A 20,543-nucleotide genomic window follows, 5' to 3' on the forward strand; every position below is an offset into this window, starting at 1 on the left:
TATACTGGAAGCTTTTAAGGCTTTTAAGGCTTCCATGCCTGCTACCTACAAGCCATACAGGCTGCGAAGGGATGAGGGGCTGAAAAGCCAGGGTGGAGAAAGCAAAAGCACTTGAGTGTAAGTATACACTCTGATAGATCAAAAGGGTTGCATTGGGACACTTGTGTGAACACTGCTATAGAGGCGTGTGAAATGTAAGCACAGAGAGACTGTACACACATTCACCCACACACAGACACACACATCCAGATGTTACTCTTCCGTGCTTTGCAACCGCAACGACCCTGTGCTGTTATTCAGAATTCTTCTGCCATCTATGGAGTGCAGCAGAGCGCACTAAGTCATAGCAAAATAGAAATCACTTTGCTAGTGGAATGAAATCAGGATGGGTCTCATGGGCAGTTGCATCGTTATTTTTGTTATGAAATCCATCCTCTATTGAACTTTGAGGCCTTAGATAAACAACATTCTGCAGTAGGGCTGTGAATCAGCCACCGCAGTGCAGCAGTTTTGAACTTTTTTAACGTAACTATCCAGTCTGAGCAGTTTGTGATTCATATTCATGTTGTGAATCTTGCTGATTTACAGCGTAATCCACTTTGCAGCAGACTGCAACAAGTTACAACCATGATATTTCGCAGAAATGAATAAAAAAATAAAAATACTGCATGTGTTACTGCTGACAGTAATAAGATAGAGTGATTCTGTCACTGGCATCTGAAACAAGGTGCCATAACAAAGAGTCACCACTAGTCTGTGCTGTTACACCACTCCTGTGTTTGTGCTGCTGACCGACTTACTAAATAAGGACAAAGACCATGATGGCAGCATACATTAACTGTCGGATCTGATGATGTAAAGATGGAGAGTGATTTAATTACAAATCAAAACTAGGACATATGTCATAGCTGTTACATTCCTTGTTGTTGTTGTTTTCAGGTCACAGTGGTTCCTTCTCACCTGGCAAAATCAAAAACCATTTGAAGAATATGTGACCTGATGACATGTCTGAGACATTAGACAGATTTTAGTCCTGCATATATGCAGTGTATGTGCGCCATGTGTAAAAAGTAGTTCACACTTGATTTTCAGTTAATGACACATTCCTCCCTGGATTCCTCTCCACTTGTACCATGTTTCTTGTGTAATGATCTGACAGTGGCTGGTGAAATAAGTTGGGTGGAGGATTATTATAAGCGTCTGTTACCCTCTATTGTGGGCGATGGTTTTCCTCTCCATCATGTTGTTTTCCTGTTGGTGTTTCAGTGCTCCCTGGTTGGAAACCACCTTGTTAGTGAGAATGTGCTTCACCTGTGCTGGCCCAGCAGAAGTAATTAAAGCCTCAGCAGCCTTGTGCAGGAGAGGAAATGTTTGGAAACTAGATCATTTGGAAAGCTCATGTTGGCGAAAGCAATATCAGCTTACAGGTCTTGCACAATAAGCTAGGACAAGTTATGTCTATCCTGTTTTCAGTGGACATGGTATTACTGTAGTTTTCTTCTAGATTTTTGTGTGATAAAGTGGCACCCGTGGTGAATGTCTGTCTGCAAACCCTTTCAGTTGCTTTGAATCTCTGTGAGGACTCCCATGGGAGCCCTTCAGAGCAGCCTTTGAATCCCTTTTATGTTGATGGCTGAAGTTACTATTCAGTGACAGTCAAAATGTTGATAGTAATTTTAGTGGAATTCTTGTCGCTCCACCTAGATATCACCTTAAAGGTTTCTGCCGGTGGTTGGAAATTATTCACGGGCACAGCTGTATATTATTTAGGTCACTAAAGTGCTTTCACATGCCCTTTTCATGCCATGAACCAAACTATTTCTGTGCTGACCTGCACAGCAATGGCCCAGATAATTTTTTGATGTCTAACCCTAACCAGGGCAGCTCAGTAGAACTTGGTTTACTTTGGTTCGGCTTCACTCAGCATGTGTGAAACACTCTTCTGAGGTTTGTCTACTGGAGTCAACATCAAGGCACGTGGGTAAGCAGTATGGCCATCCCAGCCTGCATCAGATGGCCGACTCTTAAGTCCTAATTTAAATATAGTGTCACAGTAGGGCCATGCATAACACTGACATGGTTACCTACAAACTTCATCTCTAGACACAACCCTCGTCCAGCTGCACCATCCTTTTACACTGGCAGTTAAGCGTGTGATGTTTCAAGATTATACGCTCATTAGTTGTGTAATTTTCTTGAGAAAATATTTCAGCACGAAATTTAACCTTGTAAACATGCTTAAGCTTTTGAGATTTGTATGCAGCCCTGACCAAAGTTTGCCCAGAATGTTGAGGAACCTCACGCAGGTCAAGTTGGAAACAGGGACCTCAGAGCGGCATGACGAAGTTTTGCGTAAACAGCTTGAACTTGTTTACAACTTGTGTGTATGAGGTTTTCAGAGTTTGCACAAAGGAATAGGCATCTCATGTGCCGGTGAAACGGTGATTAAGCATTTTGAGATGCCCGCGTAACCCAAGTGAGCCTTGAAAAGCGCTCCTGAACCTCTCGAGAACACAACACTGAAAGGCCTACGGCGGAAGAGAATTATTACTATTGCTACATTTATTGGTTATGGTCTCTATATACTCATCCTACAACATGAGTATCAGACAGAAATAAAAGGGGAAGAAAGAGAAGAGGTGCACACAGGGTAGAAATTCAAACCACACTTAAATCCTAAACTACATAAAAATGAGCTCTTAAACCCTAAAGTGGAATAAGTACAGCTAAATCTGGTATTTTGAGTCGAGTCAGATTACATTGCACCAGTGGGCCTCCACATCTCGGTTTAACATACTGAATGTGACTTGGTTTTTTGGGACTTAAACCAAAGAGTTATGTTTTAAATCTTATGCCTCTGTTGGCTTTCCTGAGGAGACTTTTATCCATTACATGTCTGAATGAGAACAATCACAGAAATGTTCACTGAAATAAAAAACAAAAAGAAAAAAAACCATATATCCTTTAACTTCATGTTGATTTTATGCTAAGTTAAATTACAGATAACTTATAGTTAAGAGGTTTGCATTCGGATATCCTGGATGTCACACACTAAGGCGTAGTGTGAATTAAACAATATAGCACATTTCACAACACTGAATTTAAAGCAGCTTTAAACTACTTTCTTCGACAATGGAAAACAAGTGAAAAGTGTCACTTGTACTGACAAACCCACAGAAATTATCACCACACTGCAGTTCACCTCGGCTCTATGAAGCATTTTACTATTTTTCTGTTTTGGATTCAATGCCAGCAATGTCACTGTTTGTGTTTCAGTTTCAGCAAAAACACATTTCCTTTGGCAAGTTCAAACGAATGTGTTCGAATGAGCTCTGATTAGGCCCCAATGTCAGACGGACAAGATTAGCAACTGACTGCTGAGCAGTATAGAGTCACAAACAGAGCAAAATGGAACACTGGACTTAAGTATACTGGCTAGAAACACAACTGCAAATGGAAGCTACTTTTGGGTCAGTGTCTGCAGGATGTGTAAATTGGAAACTGTCACCTAAAATCTTTATGATTTTAACTGTCAGTCTTACCAAGCTTAGTGTTACTCAGTGTTAACTTTGTTGCTCTGCCCTCAAGTGGCCAAAAAAAGAGCAGATTAAAAAATGCATACCCATGCTCCAAATGTCCAAAGAGCAATCCATTGATTCGTTATGTGATTTGACATTAAGTCAAAGGATATGTTTTCCCTAAAGTTGCATGACTTGCAAGAGGGACACTGAAGAGAGTGGTCAAAACTGATGCTGCAGTGGGGAGAAACATCACGACTTTCAGTCTCTGGTCAAGTGCTGTTCTACACTTCTCTGTGCAAATTGATACCCTCTTCTTGTTATGGACCCTCCATGTCTGACAGACACATATGTCCTTCAAACACTACACTCCTAGATTGTCACCCAGGCATTAAAATTTCCCCCAGCTCAAGATGAGATAACTCTGAAAACACTGCTGGGATTAGTTTCTCTGATTTATAGTATCCGCCCCACGTTACACTGTTTCAGGCTACGAAGTACTCAAGAATAGTACACTGATATTCGTGTCTAAAAATGTTGGAATGACCTCTAAAGTTTCAAGGGCTTTAGGTAAATCACATTTATGATTGCACAGAAGTAACTACCTGTTCTGTTCTGCCCTTTAAGAGGCCAAATCACTTCAAACTGCTTGTACTACTCCATGACAGTACAGAGAAAAGGGCTGAAATCTAAGGAAGCTTTTCTACTCATGTTTACTTGTAGGAGAAAAAGCTAGAGGGTGGCTTTAAGCAATCTACAACACAGCAAATTCCCTGTAATGGCTGTGTAATGACGTAGCTTACACAAAGAGCAAAAACATCCCTGTGAAATGGTGTCGCATCTTTGTGAAATAATCCTGTACATTTCCAAATTCTATTTAACACCATGATGATGAGAAAATCACGATGACTGTTCTCCAGAGCAGCAGATGCTATTGTGTGCTTGGGGTGGCCCCGCAGTCATGGATATATGGTGACAATTCTGAATTATCATTTGGTAGGTGCAACAAATTACTCAGTGGTGTCCTACTTTTAAAGACATATTAGACGCTAGTGTGCTCGGGGCCAAGAGAACGAATGACTGAGAGAGCGAAAGAAGTGAAGGAAAGTGTCTACAACACAGAGGGGAAACAAGAAAAATGAGTGTTCGTTATGGAGTGAAGAGGAGAGAGGAAGATAAGGAGAATTATAGCAAATGAGAAAGGGCAAATAAGACATAAGAAGGAAGAAGCTCTTCTAAAGGGAAGAAACTCTGACGCTTTGACCTGTTTCATCTGCTCAGCTATCATCTTTGTAAGGGAGAATCACACAGTACATCTGATTCTCTTGCACAGTTAACATCAAATTGTCTCAGTGCTAAAATCCTCACTAACATTCTTTCACTGGTTAAGACGATGCAGGTAGCTTTTCTCACAAAGTTCTGGATACGAAACACCTGACATTTCTCTCTCCAAGGCGAACGATATAGAGCGTTAATTTAGGCAGAATAAATAGGGAAAGGTGGCACAATGTCAGAGAGGTGGTGGTGCATGAGACCAGCGCGACCTGACACCTGCTTATTTCTTGCTTTTGACGAGGTCACAAATGTTAGGCTGATATCGAAACCCCACGAGTGCAGAATGGGAGTACTGGAGCAGAATTAGAATGGCCACAGAATGGCTGCAACGTGTTTCCTAATGAAGCCTTTCAGTCCTTCTGCCAAAGTGACCCATTTTCTCTTTCTGTCTCTTTTTCTTCCCCCTCTTGCTGATACAGCTGCCCCATATTCTTCAGAGGGAAAAATATGCATAAATTTAATTAAAAAAGGATAAAATTATTGGGATAGATTCTTATATCCCTCTAAACCATTAGTCCTTGGGTTTGCATGGATTCAAGCGGGTGAGGAGTCTGACGGGGTCAGTATTCATTCTCGAGAGAAAATGTCACCATGGAAATGGTAAATTACAATAACACAAATGAACTTTCACTTTAAAGGACAAGATGGGATTGAAAAGATATTTTTATTGTGTATGTGTGTGTATTTATGAGGGTGGTATTGAGACAATTAGTCTTTTTTGTAAAGTACCATTCCTCTCTGAGTTTTTAACTAAAATTATATTCTGGTGACTTTTCTGTCAAACTGTAAGACAATTTATTTTATTTTTCCCCCCCCTATTTTGCTTTAAAGGGAATTTTGAAATTGTCTCTAAATACTCTTTTGATCGGACCATTCTGAAACAATGGCACTGTTTTAGTTAAAATTAAAAAAGTTTTGGGAGGGTTTATGAGGTAAAAGTGTGGCGACTTGTTCAAATTGCAAACCCATGCAAGACAGCAGGGGATTTTGTTAAATATCTTGCAATTACAAAATTCCCTGGAGCGACTGATTATACTGCACTCAGACACCAACTGTAAAGTGTATCAGGCTGGGAGCTGAACAGAAGATGTTCTGTTTCTATGGTTTGAACAGGCTGAGATTAGGCTGACTACAAGTCACCTTGGACTTGCTGAGTGAGCTGTGACTCATGACTGGCTTCACATCTGGTTCACACAGTTGTCACATGAAACTGCTCTTTCTGTTTGCCTTTTATTCTGTTAAAATGTATTTTCTTCACCAGTGTTGGACATTAACACATTAGCAAACGTGATTAAAGAACAGTAAGCCTACTAAACACTACTAAAGCAGAAAAAAATACCCGCTTGCCTCTATGGTATAAAAACAATGTGCAAGAAAATGTGACAAATGTCCAACTGGCTGCTCTTAAAATGAAAAAAACGCAATGCAACAAATGCTTCTGTGCCCTACCATACGCTAGTGCCCTTTTTATTTTTTCTCCCAAAGACTCAGCCTGTCACTCATAAAAGTCTATTCTCTCTGTGTTCAGCTGACAAACTTGTTGGCTTGGCACAGGGGCTGACGTACCTCAATAAGTACGTTGTGTGTTCTTAGCTTTTTTGTTAATATTAGCCAGTGTTAATTCTACATTGAAGAATCATCTGGGTTTGTTCTGATGTTGGAGGCCAACACTGAGCTAGCTGCTGACAGTCAGTAAATACACACACAAAATACACAAGTTAAATGCAGAGGGTGACGTCTGGCCATGGAGACTTCCAAGTCGGAGCCGAGCTGAGAAATTTAAGTAATTTAACAAAACAGTTTTGAGTTTGAGTAGCCCTAATAGGAATGAGTAAAGAGTAAGTGACAGTAAGTGTAACATTTTTCACGTGGCTAACTTGCCCACCGTTGTTCTTCATTTGGACTCTCATCTGTTTTACATCCGTCTCTGAGGTCATTCCACAATGTGACACTTTGTGGTGAGTTGTTGGTTTTTCTGCATTGATGGTATTCTCTCTTCACATCAGGAAGGAGCGGCGGATTCCTCCTGTCACCTCCAACACATGAGTGCGTATGTGTGTTTAGTGTGTGTGTGTGCGTGCGCGCGCACACATGTGTTTGCTTCTTCCCAAGCATCTGCTGTCATACTGTTGGTGAAAAACGAGGTGCGTATAAGTCATCCAGTGAGAGGTAGTCACTAATAGGATAGAGGCTGCTCCGCAGGAATGAGCTATGGCCTTATTACCTGCCTCTCTTCCTTGCAGCCGGTGTCCTCCCGTAAAAAGCCCAACAACACTGTTCCTGTCATCTCCCCTACACCTACTCCATCCATTCATCTATCCATCCTTGCACTCACTCGTCTTTCTTGTTCACCCTCGCCTTTTCTCGGGACTTTTCCTCCTTCTCCTCCCCCCTCCCTATCATCCTTACTTCCTCTCCCTCCTGCCCTCCACACTTCAGTTCTCTTTACCTCATTCGCTACTTTGCTCCACGCCTCCCGTCTCCTCCCCTTCCTCTTTTCTCTGCCACTTCCTTGTCTCCCCACCGCGAGCACCGGATTTCTACCCTGCATTAAAATAGCCTCTCCCGCACCTCTCGCCTCCACATAGCACCTACCTGATTTACTCAGATCCCTGCTTTCCCCATATGTTCCCCCCTCCTTCCTCTCTGCTCCAATCCTACCTTAACCTGACCTATCCCTCTCCTTTCTTTTCATTTCCTTTCCTTTCCTATCCACAGTCTTCTAAACTTTCATCATATGCCTCTCCGCTTGATCTATTAATCTCTATCTGTTCTCGCTCAGTCTTCCTTATCCCCTTGGCTCCTTTCCTCCCTCCCTCTCTCCCCCCCTGCCTCTCTCCCCTCTCCCTCCCACCCTCCTTTCTTCTCACCCTATTTTTCCAGCTCTCCCAGCCTCAACACCTGCTTCTGATGCTGTCTAGACTGGCAATGAAATGAGGAAAAGGGGGGTGGGTGGGATGCAACACAAGTAGCGGGATCAGAGGAAAAAGAAACAGAGAAGAGTAGGAGTGAAAGAATGAGATGGGAATGTAGGGAGAGAGAGAGAGAGATAAAGTGGAAAGGAGAGTCGAGTGGATGACATGAAAGAGAGTAGAGATATTGTAAAAGGGTTCATGACCTAAAGTGTAGTCATCCATTTTTAGAAGAAAAGAAATTCCTCTACTTCTTTATGGTTCCTTTTCACTTGTCAGTTTAATTTTCTTTGCTCTAAATTGTTTGGCATCTTCCGGAGAACACAACAGCAATCATTTTCTGTGGTTTGCTGCTTCACACCCTCTGAACACCTCTGTTCATTCATCTGTCATTTCATTTTTGAATTGCGCCCTATTTTTCAAGTGAAGTGATAAACCTGCACAATTCACACACTGTATCAAAGTGAAGAAACATGATCCAGGGAGACTTTGTTGGTTTCTTCCTGATGAACAACTTCATGAATGGTTTTTGTGTCATCACTCCTGTTATATTGTGATTATGGGTTGTGTGAGAGGAGGAGGACAAAGGCAGCAGGAAGTGAATAGGGGAGAAAAGAAATGAAGGTCACAAACAAAACATGAGGACAATGTGGACAAACATGCTAAATTACATCTTTATATGACACATACTCACACACAGAGTTTTGTTTGATGGTCTGCGTGTTTGTGTGGTTCAGAATGTAAGTGTGTGTGCTTAACAGGAGGAGGTGTCCTATCTGTCTGTAACAGGATGTGATAATTAACCTTTCGCCTGCTGAGCAGACCTATTAAAGCCAAGGCTTTAAACAAGTTTTTATCACGAACCCGACACATTACACATCTTCATCTGTTTAGAGCTGCTGTATACATACAGTGACATTGTGTACAGCGACAGTTCATGCAGTAGCCATTAGGTCCTATGTCCGTCAGTTTTGTTTGTTTTTTGTTGTTGTTTGTTTTCCACGCAAGTGGCTCATACTACTTTCCTGAAGTTAATTTATAGTAGCCCCTTTAAAATTCTTTTATTCATTAGTGCTTATCAAATAACATGGACTACAGCCAAGTCTGGGGTTATTTCTCATGTTTAAAATTACCTACCTTGCTCTCAAATTTGTGGCAAACTACACAATATATTTGGATTTTTTTGCCCACATGCTTTAACACCACCCAACCAAACTCCTGTTTCCAGGATAATTTCAATGTTCGCTTGTACTTCACATCATAAGTGTCTTTACCCACCATCATTTTCCCACAGGTGCTCAAATGTGTTGTACCAGTGAGCTCTCAACAGATATTTGAAGGAAGCGAGACTTGCACTTACATTAAAAACATGCTCTCTGTACAAACAGTAAGTGGAGGAAGTGTTTGTCGACCTTCAAGTAAAAAAAATAATATACAATAAAACTGTCCATTACAAGAAAAAAAATCAGCCATTAAAGTAAAAGTATAGAATATTAGGAACAAAATTTTCAAAACCAAAGGTAATTATCATGCATAATGCCATCATTTAGTCCTTTATCATTGTGTTATTATTTCTGTTACAATCCTTCAATGTTGAATGTGGAGCTCATTTTAATTTTTACACTGTATTTAATCAACAACAGAAGTTTTCAAACTGTGGAGCATGAGAGTTTTGGTGGTAGCTACAGTTACATCCAGCTCAGGGCGTAACAACTACCACCAGGCCTAATAGGGCTACTCAACCTCAAGTACTTAGTTACCTTTCACTGCTGCTCACAAAGATGCAAGTACACAAAAAAAGAAACAAAACTAAAAGTCTCAAGTGAGGGCCAATGTGGCAGATGGGCCATCAGTAGGGTAACATATGACTTTGTGCCCCCGAGTGAGTCTCCAGTAGCGGCGGGCCGGCCAAACCATAGCCACTAATGAGGCTCTACATGCAGTCCCAACAGAGCGCACTCCAAACACTGGGAACCAGGCACACACAAGGAGGGAGACAGACACTAAGATGTAGACACATGGCCTCATGCACACACACACGCAATCAGAAATGTTAAAATCGGACGTACAACCTTGGGCGCCAAAGCAAACAAACACAAAGGCTAAAGGGCACACAAGCATGGCATCTGTGTTTGGTAAAAACCTTGTAGATACAACTATGGTGCTTTTTGTCTCTTAACTTCTTTGCAGGATTGGCATCCCTCAATACTTGTCCTCAGTTCTGAGGAAGGTGTGGGTGCCTTGGACAAAATTCAGCAATAATTACAGCGTCACAGTGTTTTCTCAATATTTATATGTGGCACTATTTCATATTCAAAATTTTAACAACCTCTTTGAGCCAAATTGCTTTTTTAGTGCTGTTCTTTACCCAAATTTTATCATGGCTCTGTGTGTAGAGAAAAAGAAAAAGCAAGCCTGTGATAACTAGCTTTCAGCCTTTCAGCCTTTCAGTCGTTGTGTCAGGGGATCACCAAGTCAGAGAGACAGGGGTTTTCATGATATTCTGGCTCAGGTTCACATTAGGTGACATTCTATACTTCAACTGCAAATAGCAACAAAAATAATAAACTAAACTGTCCTGTCTTTCTTCTTTGTCTGTCCTGTCCTTCTTTTTGGTGTATTGTAGAAATGTGTACGATCTGAGTGTCATTCCCTCACTTATTATCATTACACATCTGGTGTTTGTGGCCACAGATGACCATGCAGTAACATCATGGCGGCTGCTGAGACATTTGTCATAACTTTTGGCTATAACAACTTTTCCACAATAACTATCACAATAAAGGATGATGGATTGAACACATCAAACTTCAAGCACCTGAAAATGCAACAGAAAGGTGAGTCATATTGCCAATGTGAAAGTTAACATTGGCGCCAATAGATAGCTAAACATGATTAGCTCAGCATCAGCTGTCCCACTAACTTTGTAGTTCATGAGATTAACTTGACTGCCATTTGCTAAATATTTTGATAAGATGAGAGTTTCTTCGCCAGAGAGTGCTGGCTACGGCTTCCTTCTTTGTCTTCTCCCTGCTTTTTCATTCACTTTCATCTGCAGGATATCCCGTTTGTCCATATGACTCACTCTGTACTGAGTATTTTGTCAGAGTGATTGATAACAAGTGATTCAGTTTTGCGCTCTTCCTCTTGCCTCGTCTGTGCACAGAGAGTTGCCTTTTTCCCTACTCTGCTCCTCGCTGCACTGGTAACAGTGTGTAAATTTGGTATCTGCTTTCTCACAGCAGTAGGCTCAATTCCCTCCCAGCCTTCATGCCTTCATGGAGAATGTTAAATACTGTGCTGCACAACTGAGGTGTACATGGAGGTCTGTGATGTGCCGTTATGCATGAAGCAGTGGCCGTGCATCATTTCATATTGTGTTGCATAGTTAAGTCATAATGGATATAAGATAAAATAGATAAAAGAGCGATTGTAATACAGTCGATGCTTTGAGTTCCTTGCATTGTCTAACCAGACTGGATGGTATACATCAAATGACAGAGCATTGATTACAACAATAAGAGGCTTGTGAGCATCTCTGGTTTTATGGCTCAATTTATTTATGGGTGGCTGGGTTATCCCATTTGAATTTTCACTAATATGTAACTTTTTAAAAATTCTCTTTAAAATTGCATTGTGAGCCACGGTTTTTCATATTTTCTTAATTTCTTAAGCTACAATCATATGACGAAACAATGAAGTTATCTTGAATTAAGGTTCAGTTGTGTTTTGAAAAACCATAGAGAAAATCGCACACATTAGAGATATGAACCCAGTGTTGAACTCTAAAATTAAACCATTTTTTTGATCAAAAGACATTTGAACATAAAAGGTTTTCACCATGATACAAAACAAAAATGCACAGCATGCACTCTGCATGGTTTGCCCATGCTCACACTGTACACTGCAGTCAAATATTACCACAAGGTCAGGCACGGTTGTATGGTACTGTAGCACATTTCATTTTCTTTTGAAAGTATTGTGAATCTGCTGTTATTATTACAGAGCATCCCAGACTGAAAGTAATAAGTTTGAGCTCTGCTAAAGCTGAAACCAGTAAGCCATAAATAAACAATAACAGTGGCCTTGCCTTTTAAAAACTATAAGGCTTTTTTTTTTTCAGACAGACTCAGTTATGACTAATTGCTTTGGACAAGAAGAATTAGTTGCAAAACCCTGTGGAAGAGGATTTACTCTATAATATTACTCTGTGCGTACTCCACAGAATTAGTACACGGCCCTTAAGATGCATCTTACTGATTAAAATTATTAATTGTTAACTATTGAGGGATGTAAATGTATGTCGTATAATCCCTCTAAAATTGTCCAGTTGGCTGCTGGTTCAGTTCTGTGCATTTCTGATCATGGCTTTACCAGGGGAGTGCAGTGGGAGTGCTACCCAGAGTGTCTCTTTGTTATCTTAACACAATGTTATTGTGTCTTAGCGAACACGATCCTGAGCCAAAATAAATTTTGAGGACGCAGATTGTTTCGTGATATGCATACTGTGCCAAGTGCTGATGGCATGCTGTGTTTTATGGGTTGAAAATCAGACGAAGAAAGCACAAGAGAAGGAAAACACGAAACGAGTCTCTCTTACCTTAAGAAGCTCTCCAGCACGTCAAACTGCAAAGAGAAAGAGCGAAATGGGGGGAGAGACAGGAGAGAGAGAGAGAGAGAGGAACAAGAGGAGAAGAGAGAAGAAGAAAGAGTGAAATTAGATTACTATAGGGTGCAGTAGCAGAAGAGCAACTTTGTAAGACACTTCACAGGCTGAGTGTGTGAGGCACAACTAGAAAGACTTTAAAGTGCTAGAGGGATTTACAGTGAAAAGTGAGACAGGTTCTGCTCAATACCACATTCAGTGCAGCAGACAGTTGACACTTGCATCATTAAAAACATCATGAAAGAGGCTGTCCTTTAATCTGCTTTTGAGGGGGCTGTTTAAGAACCTAAAATAAACAAAGAAATAGCCTTCATGGATTTGCTGAATTTCTGGAACCTGGGCAAAACATATTCCTGTGCTCCCTTCCCTCTGGTTTGTTGGGTGTTGTCTTCTCTGGCCACCCACTCACCCACTGTACCTCACAACGCTACTCCTGTCTGCACCTTGGAAAGAGACGATGCAGACACTCTTAAGTTGCCAAGATGCTCTGTCAGAAGTGCTAGATGGATGGTTGAACAGCTCTGGAAACCCCCCACCCTTGACATCCTTCCCACATCACATTACGAGGATCTGTGACTGACCATATCTGTAATTTTTTGAAAACAGGTGTTCCGCCATTCACACCCAGTCTTGCCCTATTTTTTTCCATTCTTGACACACCTATTTTTTTTATGTCTTGTGAAAAACCATAAATGCCTTCCAGGAGAGACTGTCTGTACCATTATCAGCATATTTAAAAAAATGCAGCTCTTACCCAATCCCCCCGACTTCTCATCCCAAATTACAGTGTCGTCTTTAGGAACAACTATGAACACATTTGATTTCCTACGTGGTTGGACAACAGAGCATACAAGCTGGTTCTGATTGACACATGGAAGTAGTTGTGAGAGACAAAATAAAGGAATGCACACATATCCATCACATGTACACACAGGTAGGCAGTGATGGATACTGGTTCTTATATGTTGTCTAAATCCATCTCAACCATAAGGCCGCCAGGATGCACAAGACTTTTATATTCTTAATTTAAAAAAGCTCTGATTTCTAGCATTGTAGAGGAATTCAATTGTTGCCTTTGTGTGCCAGTTTTGGGCTGGTACACTGCACGCTTACCGGCTGTGCACACTTTGTTTGGTATTTTTATTTATTTATTAATTTTTTTTTTTTTTTTGTTATCACAAGGCTTACTTAAGATCAAAATTGACACTAAGGAGACAGACAGCACAGATGAGACAGGCAACTTTTTCAAGTGTCAGAGACAAAGTAAACTTTGGCTAAAGCTAATTTGAGAAAAAGGTGCTGACTGAAAACAAGTGTGTAAGCATTAAAAGTGACAGCCAAAGTACACATCTGTGTTACCACAGTTTTTTGTGAATCTTTTTACACTAGCAGATAATCTTACTCCAGGATTACTGACATGACATTGTAATGAGATTCGTCAAGGTAAATTTTCTTTACATTTTCTTATTTTCATATTCCAAATGCACATGGCGCCTACTTGAGTGTGTGGCTTTTTTCAAAATGCTGGATGAAGTCTGTAATTTAACTAAGAACAATCTGACACCCATGAACGCACAACGTTTCAAACACACACACACACACACACACACACACACACACACAGAGCGATCAGACTGTTTCATTAGTGGGGAGCAGATAGATTACCCTCCCGAAGGAGACATTGACCAAGAGGCCATTGATCTACTGAGCTAAGCCAATCTGCGCGTGTGTGCAGATGCGTGACAGAGTGTGTGTGTGTGTGTGTGTGTGTGTGTGTGGAAAGTAGCCTACTGATGGAGTCTTTAAGTTGTTGGAGTAAGCACAGTAAATCTAATCCAGTTGTGTTTAATGGAGAGCGAAAGAAACAGGCTGTTGACATATTCATTAGGTTCAATTACTCTGTCCAATCACTGCCATCTTGCTCACTCACCAGAGAAAGAGACAGAGAGCATCAGCAGTATTTATGTCTTAGCAAACAGCCAGGAGAAAAAGACTGATAGTGCTTGAATGATAAATAAAAAACATATTTATTCCACTTACTGAATGACAACATGGTGCATTTAGAGGCATCTAATATCATCTGATCTCATTCAAGCCTAGCAGAGTGCTGAAGTGTAAATCAATCTGGCTAAAACTGGAATTACTCAATTATACAGTCTTATTGATGATTCGAAGATCGCTGGGCTCAGGGGTTGTAATCATGACTTATAGTAATGAAACAATGGCACAGACATATTTCTCATAACAAGCTTGTTGTAAACACAAACAATCACAGACAAAAAAAGAGAATGCTATTTCTGGTGACAGAGCATCTGCTACATGAGTGTGTGTGCTTCACTGATTCTCATCTACATGTATGGGCCTTGTAATTAGCTTTCGAGCTTGTTCTCTTACATTGAATGTGAAGGTAATTGGGGCTTTTGGACACTCGCCCTCAATCTCTGTCAGTGTGTGTGTGTGCGTGTGTGTGTGTGTGTGTTGTAGTGTCTGTATTCTGGAGGATGGCCAAACCATTACTGTGTACTCAGCCTGCTCTAAAGCAGCTTGTGATTCATTAGTAATGAGTCCATTTGCAAACTAAATGAGTGTTTGAGTGGTCGAACGACGACGTGTGTGATGATTGTGTCCACATACTCGCCTCTGCTCTACTATTCTGTAGTAAAACATGTAAGACAAACTCTCTCTCTCTCTCTCTGTCACACACACTCTCTCTCTCTCTCTCTCACACACACACACACATACACACACATATACAAACTCACATCGTAATGTTTTCCAAACGTAAAGTACGTTTGCATGTGTGTGTGTGTGTGTGTGTGTGTGTTCAGCCAGCATAAGAGGCTCATGCGGAGATAATGAAGTCAGCCAGTTGTGTCATTAATTACTGTTTTACACCTGCTTGTATCAGCTAATTAGACATGCTGACACACACACACACACACACACACAAGTTTGCATGCATGCTCTCTTTTGCTCATACACACACACAGACACACTTAATACCACACGTTTGCATGCAAAAAAAAAAAAAACATTTTGTCACACCCACCAACAGACTCGCACACAAAGTTCCAAACAAGTTTTTTTTTTTTTTTTTTACACCGACGAGTCAAAAATACATTCTCATTTTCACTTTGAAGAAGGTGAGATGGCACTGCTAAACACAGCATGTCTGGGGGACGTCTCTCCCCCTCTCCTTATTTTAGTCTCACATACAAACACATCATCGTGCACCTCCTTCTCCCTTTCTCACTCTGTCATTCTTTCGTCCTTGCACTCTTCCTTCCTTCTTTTGGTTCCCACTGTCTCTTGGCACATTGTAGTCTGCTTCACGCACACACACACACACACACACACACACACACACACACACACAGTATCTTCCGGTCTTTAAATTCCATCTCAGTGTATGTACGTGTGTGTGTGCTGCATGTGTGTATGTATGTGTGTGTGTATGTGTGTGTGTGTTTGTGTGTGTGTGTCTCCTCCCAGTACATTTTCTCAACAAAGGCCACAGCTGCTGCTGGTTTGCTGAATAAAAGATGACAGAGCCATAATATCAGGAGATTACCAGCTAACGAAACAATGATTTTGTCCAATTTAAACAGCGACATCAGTTGCATCACAAGCACTTCGTGTGTCAACTGTGATATGATAATGTTTGCTACCAAATGAAAACTGCTCTCATCTGCACAGAGAGACTCCCTGACTCTGCCTCTCTCCTCCTTTTGTTCCCTTACTCCCAATCGCGCTCTCTCTCTCTCTCTCCCTCCATGCACATATTTGCTCTGGCTCTCTCACCCTCCCTCTGTCCCTCATACACACTCACACACACACACACACGCATACACACATTTGAGCGAGAGAGAGCACGTAGAGCATATGGCTATTTCTCTCCTCTTTGAAGGGTTGCTTTGAAGCTATGGCACCCATATCGATTGGCGCTCAGATGAGCTCGCTTCGCCAGAGCCCTGCGATTATCTGTCGCTTTATTTCAAACAGAGCGCAAGAGAGGGGGGCTTACACACCCATCACTCACTCACACTCTCACAGTCAGTTATGCACTCATGAAGCGCACACGGGCGAGCGAGTCCACACACAAACGGGGATAATGAGATGAGCTTACACACTGAATCCCGATACTTAAGGCAAGCTGTGCTTTGGAGCTGACAAGTGAGTGGTGAATGTTAAGAGAGTGAGGACATAGCGAGAGAAAGAGACAATAAAGTCTGGCAAAGTGATGAAACTTAAGAGAAAAATTTCCCCCTCCGGCTCTACTCTGATTTCAAAAAATTTGTTCCTCCACAGGCATTATGGAAAAAAAAAAAAAAAGTTTAAACTAGAATGCAAAGACGATGTGTAAAAGGTTGAGCTTGGGGTCAAGGTTAACAGCTCTTTGTCAACTTTTTTAACTTGTTCAAAAAAAAAAAAATCACAAAATACTATGATCTCGATAAGCGCAGTTGCTGTGGTTTGTTTTTGCAGACTCTAGCAGAGATTATTCAAAGAGGGAATTTCTGCTTAATGCCCATAGGAGGAAGACTGAGAGTGAGCCAGGGTGACATGAAATGTTAATGGTCTGCCCAGAGCAGCAGAACCTCATAAAAGACTTGATTTAGAAACTACTGTGGCTTTCAGGAACTGTGAACACTGTCACACACGCACATACACACACACACACACACAGCGCTGGAAACATACGCATACACACATCGGCACACATATGCGACACAGCGCTCATGCTTTCATTAAAACCTGGGGCTTCACTGCTGCGTTGTCATTGAGAATAAACATTTCTGAGTGCGTAATTCAAGTACTAAAGAGTATCGCTCCTGGAAGCACAGTCAGGAAACAACAAAAAACACACCAACAGACACAGACAAACAAAGAGTACCCAGCTGAATAAACACAGTCAAAATGTAACAGCACTGAAGCTGAGAATTTTATAATTACAAAACTGACATGCTGCTCGAACCGTTACCATTATTTAATCACATGGATCACTCTCATACATATTGGAGTGTTTAATGCACAGTATGTCATTTCTGCCACTAGTGATCTCTCAATCAAAAAAGAAAACCAAAGACGTAATGCAATGACAGGAAGCAGCGTGGGATCATGGAAGTTGCTGTCTTCATTGTTAAAGAACCGTTACTGCCGATTAAGATCTATCTGACGTGACTCAGGCAGAGATGTTCACAAACAAGGCTTTCACCCGCCAGCAGGTTTTAAACATTTGTGCACATTACGTTCAGCCATGATAGCTGACTTCTTTATTGGAGACTTGACTTACGAGTTGACTGACATGACATGCGTTACATACATCACTTACATAATATAAAATAAGTAAACTTATCCATCCATTTTCTATACACTGGAGCCTATCCCAGCTGACTACGGGCGAGAGGCGGGGTACACCCTGGACTGGTCGCCAGTCAATCGCAGGGCCAACACACAAAGACAAACAACCACACACTCTCACACTCACTCCTCGGGGCAATTTAGAGTAGCCAATTAACCTAATGTGCATGTTTTTGGTATTGTTGGAGGAAGCCATGCAAACTCCACGTAGAAGGGCCCAGAATGGGATTTGAACCTCGAACCCTCTTGCTATGAGGCGACAGTACTAATCACTGCACCACCGTGCCTCCCACATAAGAAAACTTATTTTAACCCAAACCATGATCTCTCCCAAAACCTAACCAATTATTTTTTATGCCTAAACCTAATCGGACTGCAACTGCAGGTATTGTGACTAAGACAATGAAAGACACAGGACGAAAATCGCCTGGCTTTGTCCATTCCTGCACATCTAAACGACATTAAATGTGAACGGCATTGAATAACAAGCGAAAAGTTTAGTGTAATGTAGATGGCATTAATAACATGTGAAAGCTCCATAAAAGCGGCATGCTATTTATACACCACCACATGTAATGGGAATGTTTGTTTATTTATGATGTTGATATTCTCAGTTTGAGAGGACGGACAGGCAGGGACACATACAGATAGACATATTCTTATGTTTTATCGTATACCATATACCACACACACACACACACACACACACACACACACATACCTACAATATGTGAAAGTGAGTTGGTTCCTACTGACTTTAAAGCTGCACCTCACCTGTCTAAAGGTACCTAAAGGACCCACTGAGTGCTTGTTTTCCCAGAGTCAGAGCAGTGATGATCAGCTCAGACCTCAGAGACACTGCCAAAGCTTAGCGATGGTTGTTATGATGTGCTAATATAATCTTGTCCTTTCACAAAATTCTGGTTATGAATACAGGAAAATTTTAATTATCTGAACAGAACAAAATTTGTATTTTATTTGCATTTCACTGTCTCACCAGAGAGCAAGCAGTCTTGCTAGGAGCTCTATGAGCCTACAACACTCACTGTAAGCAAAACTGAGTAAACAAAAGTACTGAGTAAATAAAAGTATATATATATATATATATATATATATATATATATAGTTTATGGACATCTCTACCTGAGTCTATATACATATATATTTCCTATCAGTAGAATTAAAGTACACAACAAACAACAACGTTGTTTTGTTTCATTCACACTTTCATAGCATATGTCTTTTACACCTACTATATCTCTCAGCTGAGAATTTTCATTGTTGTTTTCAATTGCAGTCTTCTGCCTGCTTAATGTGAACCACATACAGTAAGTACAGGTGTGCATGCTCATGTTTGAAGTGTACACGTTTGTGTGTGTGTGTGTGTGTGTGCAAGGATCATCTGCAGTGCTGTCAAAAATAAGGAGGTGACAGGTTACTTAACACAACACCTGCCACCTGTGTGGTTATATGGAGCATGTGTAGTAAGCATGTGTGTGTGTGTGTGTGTGTGTGTGTGCGCGCGCATGTGCAAAAGCAGAGGAGGTCTGGAGAGGCTGAGATAGGAATGTCTGGGTGAGTAACTTTATTTGCTGAGGTGGGAGGTTTATGAGCATAAGTGCACCTATGAGAGCCTGAAAGAAATGAAAATGTGTGCGTGTGTGTGTGTATGAGGGAAAAATAAAGGGAGAGAGAGAATGTGTGTATGCATGTGCCTGTGCATGCATATGTGTGTTGTGTGTGTATTTGTACACTCGTTAGGTTGGTATCCAACCACTGCAATCAGCGGTAGTCCTGACTCAGCATCAATAATGACCCCATTAGTCACAAACCCCTACTGGTGCGCACACTCACACTCACTGACACACACACACACACAGCCTGCCAGATGGACACTTCCCCTCATTAAAGTGAATGTGTGCACATACATGTGATATTTTTAAAAAAGAAATTCAAACTACAGATACAACATGTGATGTAAGAAAGCTGAAAAAAAGGACAGAATTTCACTCAGTTGTTTGTGTCTCGTGTGGAGCCAAAAGTGAGTTATTTAAACTTACTTATGCAACTTACTAATATACTCTGACCCAAAGCATGACCTTTTGCCAAACAAAACCAAGCAGTTTTGGTGCCTAACCCTAACCAAGTAGTGTTGTTAAACCTTAAAAGGTTCACAGCATTAATCACCTGACAACTAACATCCAGTATGCATGCTGCTGGTACTCTTCAACGATCATTTATGTAATTTTGGAAAAGGTCATGAATGTTGTTTTTGGAGAGATTGGTGTGACATGTTGGAGCGCTCACTGCATCACATCTCAGTCCATTGATGAAAGCTGCTTGGAGAGATCATCTTCACACCGCTACCAATGCAGGTGTTAAGCTGTACTGATGAAAGAAAAGCGTAATATGTGTAACATTGCAGCTCGAATTGGGACATTTTTTTGTTGTGAATTTTGGGAAGGTCGGTGTTGACAGTAAAACTTTTCCAAGATCAGATTTTAATCATCATCTCTTATTTGAATTTAAATCAAATGTAAACTTTTTAACTTTTGAATATAAATACTTGTTTTTTTTTTTTTTAATTTATAGCAGTGCATTATACATCTCTCAATATGTGCTCATATTGGTTTGATCAATGTCTTTCAAAAGATGTTTTTAATTATATGCAGGCATAACTTTCAGAATGGAATGAAGTCATGAAAAAAAAAAAAGTACATAGTTCCTGCAAGGACATGGAGAATGATATTC

General features: G+C 40.9%; 1 protein-coding gene across 24 annotated transcripts in view; it reads right to left on the reverse strand.

The window, feature by feature from the left end:
* Positions 1–20,543, reverse strand: part of ptprdb (protein tyrosine phosphatase receptor type Db) — a 135,560-nt gene that overhangs the window by 101,344 nt on the left and 13,673 nt on the right. For all 24 annotated transcript variants that reach the window (XR_006845378.1, XM_046412560.1, XM_046412516.1 and 21 more), the window contains exon 2: positions 12,366–12,391. The gene's annotated coding sequence lies outside the window, so the exon portion shown is untranslated. The remainder of the gene's footprint in view (positions 1–12,365; positions 12,392–20,543) is intronic.

Source organism: Scatophagus argus, chromosome 2 (genome assembly GCF_020382885.2).
Source record: "Scatophagus argus isolate fScaArg1 chromosome 2, fScaArg1.pri, whole genome shotgun sequence".
Lineage (NCBI taxonomy): Eukaryota > Metazoa > Chordata > Actinopteri > Scatophagidae > Scatophagus > Scatophagus argus.